Source organism: Sminthopsis crassicaudata, chromosome X (assembly GCF_048593235.1).
Source record: "Sminthopsis crassicaudata isolate SCR6 chromosome X, ASM4859323v1, whole genome shotgun sequence".
Taxonomy (NCBI): domain Eukaryota; kingdom Metazoa; phylum Chordata; class Mammalia; order Dasyuromorphia; family Dasyuridae; genus Sminthopsis; species Sminthopsis crassicaudata.
In genome coordinates this window covers 25,270,668-25,280,795 of record NC_133623.1, presented here as the reverse complement: position 1 = coordinate 25,280,795, position 10,128 = coordinate 25,270,668, and positions in this window count along the sequence as shown.

Sequence of the window (10,128 nt, the reverse complement as noted above, 5' to 3'; positions counted from 1 at the left end):
GATTAACTGGAATTGATTCTCCAGCAGCCCCTAAGAAGGCCAAATAGCTACTCCCACTTTGCCTTTTCATCTTTTCACAATGAAGTTAAAGCTCCACATCCAGAGGCTTAGGGCCTGATTAATCAGGGATGTTCCTGACAGGGAAGAGAGCTTTGTCTGGGACTTTGATAGAGGAATCTTCCTCTGGGGCCTGTAGGCAAGACCCTTGACAGGGGTGAGATCAGTAAGGAAGGGACCCTGCCACTGGCTCCTGCTAGAGCCCAGCACATGCTCCAAGGCTGCTCCAGTGGGATGCCACCCATAGAATCATAGCCAAGTCACTGAATGGTCCTGTTGTTCCTCTTTAAAAGGAGTGGCTAAACTGATGGCCTGATCCCACAATCCCCTTTCTTAACAGATTCAGTACAAAAATGTGGATCTGAGCCAGTTCCCAATGAGGAGATGGGAAAAGCTACTTCTCCTGCTCTGGGCCTCAGTTTCCCCATTACAAAGCAAAGAGGCTGCTCTAGATCAAAGCTTTTTAAAATGTGGTTTGCTGGCATATATGGGATTTTGTAACTGAATGTGGGGGTTCTGAAATTATGTTTTATCATCAGTCAGTGTTTGATTTGTATACGTATTTTATACACTTATACACCTGGAGGTCACATAAAAATTTCTTGGGTGAAAGGGGATTGTGAATGAAAAAACTTTGAAAAGCCTTGGTCTAGATGAGCCCTAAGGGCTCTTGCATCTCTGACCTGATGAGTACAAGTCCTCTCTCTGTGTAAGGAGTCACTGGCTTCTGTGGGCCCATCCACACATTTCAGAGACTTACAATCAGAGTCCCAGGCAAGGCTGCCCTTTCCATCTGCTCATCAGGGACCTTGTTACTTCATTGTGGGTGAGCTCTGAAATTTTCATAATTATTATTGCTAAACACAATCCCTGGAGACGGTTCCCTTGACTCCCGGGAATCTTACCCAGGCTATATGGGCCTATTTCCAAGTTCTGCCCAAAGTGGGGAGGAAGGAAGGCAATCGATGCTTTTTAAAATATATATATATATATATATATATATATATATATATATATATATATATATATATATATATATATATACATATAAAAAAATATATATATATATACACACATATCTTTTTATTTACAAGTTATAAGCATGGGTAATTTTACAGCATTGACAATTGCCAAAACTTTTGTTCCAATTTTTCCACTCCTTCTCCCCATCCCTTCCCCCAGATGGCAGGTTGACCAAGACATGTTAAATATGTTAAAGTATAAATTAAATACAATATATGTATACATGTCCAAACAGTTATTTTGTTGTTCAAAAAGAATCAGACTTTGAAATAGTGTACATTTAGCCTGCGAAGGAAATCCAAAATGCAGGTGAGCAAAAATAGGGGTATTGGGCATTCCATGAAGTGGTTCATAGTCATCTCCCAGAGTTCTTTTGCTGGGTGTAGCTGGTTCATTTCATTACTGCTCTACTGGAAATGATTTGGTTCATCTCATTGTTGGAGAGGGCCACGTCCATCAGCATTGATCATCATACAGTATTGTTGTTGAAGTAGATAATGATCTCCTGGTCCTGCTCATTTCACTCAGCATCAGTTCATGTAAGTCTCTCCAGGCCTTTCTGAAATCATTCTGCTGGTTGTTTCTTACAGAACAATAATATTCCATAATATTCATATACCACAATTTATTTAGCCATTCTCCAACTGATGAGCATCCACTCAGTTTCCAGTTTCTGGCCACTACAAAGAGGGCTGCCACAAACATTCTTGCACATGTGGGTCTCTTTCCCTTCTTTAAAATCTCTTTGGGATATAAGCCCAGTAGTAATGTTGAGCATAGTTCCAAATTGCTCTCCAGAATGGTTGGATGTATTCACAATTCCACCAACAATGTATCAGTGTCCCAGTTTTCCCACATCCCCTCCAACATTCCGCATTATCTTTCCCTGCCATTCTAGCCAATCTGAGAGGTGTGTAGTGGTATCTCAGAGTTGTCTTAATTTGCATTTCTCTGATTAATAATGACTTGGAGCATCTTTTCATATGACTAGAAATAGTTTCAATTTCTTCATCTGAGAATTCTCTGTTCATATCATTTGATCATTTGTCAATTGGAGAATGGCTTGATTTCTTATAAATTAAAGTCAATTCTCTGTATATTTTGGAGATGAGGCCTTTATCAGAACCTTCAATTGTAAAAATGTTTTCCCAGTTTAGGCAATTGATTCTTCTTACCAAGCTTAGGCTGCCATGTGCTGGGCTCAGGTCTCTACTGGCAAGTGCCTGACCTTTTCCTTACATTCACTCTGGAAGGTTTAAGTATTGTTCTGTTCATATCTATAATCAGAGCTTGAGGTTGAAGGGGAAAAGGGAAAAGGGTGGGGTTAATGGTTCCCCAGGATACCTCTTCCTAAACCCTCCCAATCTTGACCTTGCCTTTTCCCCAGCCTCCTCCATATGCCACCTCAAGAGAGTAGCTGAGGTGGGGGAGGCAGGAAGGGTGTGTGGAAGCACTTTGTCCCTTCCAACAAGTAGGGAGGGGCTGCATTAAAGGCCCCCAAGAGAGGGTTCTTCTTGTCCAACCCCCTTCCTTCTGCATGTTTTAAGGCCCGTCTGTACATTAGCGTCCTCCATCTCCATGAGGGATGCCAATTTACCAGCAGAGTCTAGTGCTGAGTTTCCATGGAAACAGACCTTGGCTCTCACTTAAATCCCTCTCCTGCATTACCTGTAAATGTGCCTCCCCACTGATCTCTTCTTTTGACTCATTTGACACATTTGGTGGTTAGTGAGAACTCTGTTGGACTCAGGCTGCCCAAATCCAGAAAGCTTGCTGGCCATGGTGACCCAGGAGAAAACACAAAGTGTTTCCAAGGAAACATGAAAGTAGGAGAGGAGAAACCAGCTTCCAAACTGAAGCTAAGGCTTAACCAGAGCTCTCTGCCAGGCTCGCCTCTTATCAGTGGGGAGGAAGATTTCTGTCTCTGTCCCTATCTCTGTCTGTCTCTGCCACTGATAGTCTTATGTCAGCTAAGCTGCTGATGCTCATGGGAGAGGAATGGCATGAGCTGTGGGCTTGGAATCACCAGACTCCATTTCCAGTCTCAGCCCTGTTACTTGCTACCTGTAGGATTTGAGATGTCACTTCCCTCCTCTCAGCTCTAGCTTCTTCCTGAGTGAAATAAGGGGTAGAATCTCTGAAGCCCTCTCAAGCTCTAGCACTGGATAAGTCTATGGGGAAAAAAGGAATTATTCTACTGGACAAAACAAGGGTGAAGGGGTCTGAGGGGATCTGAAAATAAAATGTGATAGAGCTTGAGGTATAAAGATGAAGGGGGCAGGGGAGTCTGATTTAATAGACAGAGCCCAACATCGGTCACTGCTATCACCTCTGAGGCATTCTCCTTTCGTTCACCTTCCGCCTCAGCACACCTCAACTGCTAGGGTGCTTGAAAAGTGACCTGGCCAACCTGGAGAAAAGGGGGCCAGGTGCAGAAAAATGGCTTGTTAATAGCACAGAAATGCAGATAAAAGTTGAGGAAGGGAGAAGAGAGAAAGGGAGAGGAGAGGAAGAGAAGATAAAAGGAGAGAAGAGATAAAAAAGAAAAGAGGAGAGGAGATAAAAGGAAATAAGGGGAGAGAAGTGGAGAGGTGAGAAGAGAGAAGGTAAAAAGAGAGAACAGGAGGTGAGAAAAGGAGAGAAGGGAAGAGGAGAAAAAAGATACAAGGAGAGAAGAGATAAGAGAGGAGAGGAGATAAAAAGAGAAAAGGAAAGAAGGGGAGAGATGGAGAGGTGAAAAGAGAAGAGGAGAGAAGGGAAGAGGAGATAAAAAGAGAAAAGAGGAGAGAAAGGGAGAGAAGGGGAGAGGAGATCAAAGAAGAGAAGGGGAGAGAAGGGGAGAGAAGGGGAGAGGTGAGAAGAGAGAAGATAAAAGGAGAGAAGGGGAGAGGAGATTAAAAAGAGGAAAGGGATTAAAAGGAGAGAAGGGGAGAGGAGATAAAAAGAGGAAAGGGATTAAAAGGAGAGAAGGGGAGAGGAGATAAAAAGAGGAAAGGGATAAACAGAGAGAAGTGGAGAGGAGATAAAAGAAAAGAGGGGGAGAGAAGATAAAGGGAGAGAAGGGGAGAGGAGAGAGTATAAAAGGGGAAAGGAGAGGACATATAAAGAAAGAAAGGAAGATGAGATAAAAAGAGATAAAAGGAAGGAGGGAAAGGAGATAGAAGGAGAGAAGGGGAGAGAAGATGGAAAAGAGAAAATGTACCACATATGGGCAGGGCTGGCTCTGGTAAAAACTGAGAAGGAAGTGAGCCTTGATTTTGCTGTCTTTTCCTTTTGTGTTTCCAACACCATCTTCCACCTCCTGGTGGTGCTCCAGCTCCAGCACTGCCTTCCTCCTTCCCACAGGACTTTAGTCCCCACTAACTGACAACTAATCTTTGCTGAGGGCTTGACTGCATGATTTAGAGTTTTTCCCCTCCCAGACGTCTAGATCAACTCTCACAGGGGCTCTGGGAAACTGAAAAGCCTGAAGGACCCCAAGATATAACTTTGGGGTGCTGATAGCTACTATTTTTATCTCACATTGAAGTTTTGTAAAGCACTTGACATGTGTCCATTGAATTCTTACAGCACCACTGGAAGACAGGGCCATCTTAGAAAAGGTGAGACTGAAATCTGTTTTTCCATGATCCTAAGGGACTGTTCAGTGGCTTAGCCATACCTAAAGTTTATTGTTTTCTCAAAACAATATTCAGAACATAGGCGTACTAGAAGTAGCAGTTTGCCCTATCACAAGTTGTGTCAAACCTGGAAGAGAGGAGAAATGCAGTCTTTCCCCCCTCTTCCATACTATGGTGAGCCAGAGAGGCTTTGTCAAACAGCAGCTTATGGCAGGCTTATTTCATTTCCTTTTTGGACAGACACGCTAGACAAAGCATTCAAAGGAAGACCATAGATTTTTAGCAAAGCATTCAATAAAGCAGAGTAGCTAGGTGGTACGACAGATAGAGCACCACACCTGGAATCAGGATGGATGCGAGTTCCAATCTGGTCTCAGTTCGGAGCTTCGTGACCCCAGACAAGTCATTTTGCCCTGTTTGCCTCCATTGTAAAATGAGCTGGAAAGGACACACCATATCTGGTATTTTTATTAAGAAAACTCCAAATGGAGTCACAAAGAGTAGGGCACGACCAAAAACTGACTGAACAACATTTGGTAATGACTGATGCTGCTTTTGTTGGACAAGCTGAAGAGACAGACGCAGGATTGATTGCAGAGTGTGGATGGACGGAGAAAGAGCACAGATGATCTGGGTCCTTTGCCACTCTTAGCTGTATGACTTTAAACAAGCCCTTTCACCTCCCTAAGTCTCAGTTTTCCTCTTTGGAAAATAAAAGGACTGGAGCAGATGACCTCAGCTAGGATCTAGGATTTGTTCTTCTGAGGCCAAGATCAATGATCTAGGTGGCTGGACCCTAAGATTTCCACTTCTAAATGAATGGAGCTCTCCTGAAGTGCAAGGGTGACTTGACTTATTTCATGTAGTGATGGGGGTCTGGATCAGAAAGTCTTTTTCTGAGAAGTTGCCACAATAAGGCAGACCCACTCAATTAGGAATCTCCATAGGAAGAGGGAATTCTCCACTGAGAGAGTCAAATCACAAATCCCCAGCAAGGTCTCCCTCTGGTGACTAGGCTATTTCCCCACACCTTTTTTCTATGCAAACATATAGGGATAGGGCTGTGCCTCGTACAGTGGGGCCTTGTTTCCCAAACCCTGGGGAACAAAGCTTCTTTTAAATGTGCTGGCTGGCCATGGAGGGAACCGAAGACATTCCAGGCTCCATGGCATCCGGTGGGCAGCTGCTATCCCCCGAGGAACAGGCCATGGAGCTCTCCCACAGAGGAGCTTCTTGCAGTTCGACTGGGGAAGAGCCAGAGCCTTGGTGTTCCATGGACCCCACGGCTCAGACGCACAAGCAGAGCTGCTGAGACCAAACGAAAGCCATTCTGAGAAGCAGGGGAAATTGCCCCCTCTCCAGCAGAGAAGAGAAAGGAAGAGGTTGTAATGAGGACTGGAACCCTACCCCCTACCCCCTTCATATGCCTCCCTTCAACTAGACTATCTCATTTAGACTATCTAGAGTAGACTATCTCCTGGAGGGCAGGGTGAACTTGGGCAAGGGACTTCACTTCCCCAGTCCTTAGTTTCACCTTCTGTAAACTAAAGTGATTTGACTTCTCCTGGTCTCTATCTTCCTTTCCCCACTTAGCCATATGTAGTATTGTTTTTCCTTTTCTTTTGAGGTTCCTTCCTTCTCCAGTCCCAGATAATCTGCTTTGAATCAGAATACTATTAGGTTCCCTTAGCATACAACAAAATCAGCAGTGAGGGTGAATTTCCTCCCCCAGCACCTTTTGTCCATATGAAATCCTAGGTCCAGCCTTTAACCTCATCCCTGGAAATCATGCTCTCAATTGAGCCCTACATAGACCTGGGTAAAAATGCTACTTACCACAGATAAGGAAATTTAAGCTCAGAAAGCCCATGGGCACACAGCAAGTGTCAGAGGCAGAACTTCAACACTAATGATAATATGGGCAAACACAATAATAATGGTTAGCATTTCCATAGCGCTTTCAGGTCTACAAAGGATTGCATATATACTGCCTCCTTTGATTTGGATCCAGCTCTTCCTGATGCCAAATCACCAATAAGCCCTACTTCCTCTCAAGGGCTAAGTGGGTCTTTATGGCTTCCCGTAAGCCATTATCACACTTGACAACCTTGACCCTGAGTTGTTTCTTGTCTGCGTCCCTCTCTTATCACTAGAGCTCTTTAAGCAGAATCCAGCTGACCACTTTTAGAACATATAATAGATGAGATTCTTTATTTAAAAATTAATTTGTATCGCTATTTTTTGGTTTTGTCACCTACATTTCTCAATGTATCCCTCTCCAAATCAGAGAGCTGCCCCCCTTATAACAAAGAATAAAAAACGGACATGAACAGCACAGCAGAAGCAACGACATATTGGAAAAGTCTGATACTGTATATACAGTGTGACAATACCTAGAGCCCTCTACTTCTGCAAAGGAAGATCCAAGGTATCTACTCATATCTCTGCTTTGGGGCTGAGCTTAGGAATTCCAATTTTGCCACGTTCTGTTCCCATCGTTGTAGTATAGTTCGTTCCATTTTACTTGATATGGTCAGAGAGGATTCTCATTTGGAAACAAGTTAGGCTAGGAGCCCTGTTAGCACTCTTCTAGTTTGAGGATGCTCTAATTTCACTGGGTGATTCTTAAGGTCCCTTTCAGTCCCATGCTCCTGAGTCTGTGAGTAAATCCTATGGAAACTACTGACAGTAGGCACTTGACCAATGTTTGCTGTCCTCTTTCCATTTCCTGAAATTAAAGATCTTCTAATAATTTTAATAATAGCAAAATAATAACCATCATTTTTAACACTTCCATACATTAGCTCATTTGGTTCTTATAACAACTCTGTGATGTAGATGAGAAGATGAGGCTGAGATTCCCAGGGTCATCTAGCTAGTAAGTGGGGAGCACAGAAGATTCAAAGTCAGGACTTCCTGACTCCAAATCCAAGACTCTATCCACTGCACCACGTCTTGGAGACCTTAGGGGACATCTCGGCCAATTCTTCCTTTTTACTGAGGGAACTGTGGCCCTAGGAATGAAAAGACTTGCCCAAGGACACCCAGCTAGGAGAGAACAGTGAGTGCCAGATACAAAGTAATGATCCTGGGGCTACATTACTGACTCTTACTTGGCTCCCCCAACTAGTACCTTGCTATGTTAGATACAGCCTTCCAGGGCTCTGAACAAAACCAGCCTGCTCTCTGGCCCACACTGGACATGCCAAGCAACTGAGCTAGGGAAATAGGAGGGAAGGCAGGAAGGAGGGAGGGAAGGGAAGAAAGAAGGAAGGAGGGAAAGAGGGAAGGAAGGAAAGAAGGAAGGAGGGAAGGAAGGAAGAAAGGAGGAGGGGAGGGAAGAAAGGAGGAAAGGCACCATAGAAAGAGTTCTACTTCCTGGCACTCACTTCTCTGACAAAGGAAAGGAAGGCTCAGGTGTCAGTATAATTGGCAAAGGAAAGCTACAAAATCTCCCATTCTCCACCCTAGCCATCTTCTTTTCTGAGTTTATCTTGAACAAAATAGCCAGAGAAAATTAAGGGCTGGGTGCTGCTCTTAAGCTTCTGTTGTGCATTGTCAGATGCATTTTGGAGCTAAACCATTAAGTATATGACTCCAAGAACACCCCAATATTTTCATACCAGGAGCCTCCACTTGAGCAGATACCCAAAAGGCACCTGTCTGGGCAGAGGATATGGGAAACAGCTTTCAAAAGCCCAAGAGAAAACAGGGTGCATCTCTAGCAAAGAGAAAACAGACATACCCAAATGATCTCTAGAGAGCCCTTGGGGTTCAAGACTCCTGGGTGATGAGGATAACTTGGGATAATGTATTTTGTGCCTCAAACCTAAGGGACTTGGGTGTTTGGCCCAATGACCAGATATCCCCAGTCAAGAACTGGGCTTCAGTCCCTTTCTTTTCTCAGAATTGGACCACATGGAGGCCCCCAAATTATGCACTCTGCAGGCAGCAGCCCATGCCAAAGATGGCCCCTGAGGAAGGGCTTTTCTAAACCCTGAAAGCTCTGTTTGGGCCTGCCTGGGCTACTCCCAGAATGAACTTTCCTTTCAAAAAATGACTATAATAGATGAAAACAGGTGCCATACTCAAGAGGAATGTGGGATGGCGGTTGTAGACCTGCTCTCACGGTGTCTTAGAGGAAGAAAAAGTGGGTGGAAATGCTATCCCCGTGACAGCCAGAAGTCTGAACAATTGCCCCTCGGAAAATACAAATTACAACATTTCTCCCTCACCCTAAAACCAGCTGTCGAGTCAAGTGGCCTGTGTACCAGCTGAACCAGTCAATTTGTTGATTAATCTTAAAGGATATTTTCTGTAATGCTGCTGGGTAATCCAAAAGAGATTCAGCAAAGTGACAAGCAGCAGACACATATTTTGTGAAATTGTAACTTATTACTAATCCTCCTTGAGACATTCATACGAATGACAGCAGCTCCCCCCAACTCCTGCCAAAGCAGAGAGACAGACAGAGACAGAGACAGAAAGAGAGAGGGAGACAGAGAGAGGGAGGGACAGAGAGAGGAGAGACAGAGAGACATACACAGAGAGAAGAAAAAATCTGGGAAGGGAAGTGGAGGTGAGGGTGGGGAAGGAGTAGATATTTCAAGGCAAACAACTCAGTGATGAAAGTTCTCTTTTTTCCCAGTACATGAGTCTCTGGCTGGCAATAAGGTGTGTACTTTAGAGGTGGTCTTCCTTCTCTCAGGTCTCTAGGGTTCTCTGTGGGGCATTATTGCTGCGCCAGTGTCTTCTAGATTTGAAAGGGAGCCCTCAGACTTGGTGAGATCCTGGAACACTCTCCCTATCTCTCCAAGTTTAGGATTTTTTTTTCTCAGCAAAGCCACATGACCTGGTTGAGGTAACCAAACTTCTAGTAATCAGACTGCTTAGTAACAATGAACAAACTGGTTCAGTGTGTAGTCACCATCTCTCCACAGTATTAGAGAGGGAAGGAATCTTAGAGGTCTAGTCCAGAGCAACTAGATGGCATGGCAGTGATAGAACGAGAGACTGGAATAGGAGTTCAAATGTGAACTCAGACACTTCCTAGCTGGGAGACCCTGGGAATCTCTTACTTTGGAATCTAATATCACAAAAAGATGTTTACAAGTATTATAAAGTGAGATTTTTTTTTTAAAACTTCCATCAGGGTAAAGTAAAATTGTAGGTACTGTTCCAAACCTTCTTCAAAAATGCTGATCCAAACTTTACTGTTTATAAACTGTACAAAAAACCAAGGCATTTTCAGTAAGTGACTGTTAAATGAAGGAATGAAAGTTACCCTACCAAATTGTAAACTTCCTGAGGGCAGGGCCTTCTCCATGTTCCACCCCCTCATTTCACATGACTTGTGAAAGGACACACAGGCACTTTGTGACTGAGCCCAGGATAGTGTTCTAACCATTATGTCATCCTGTTTCCCTTT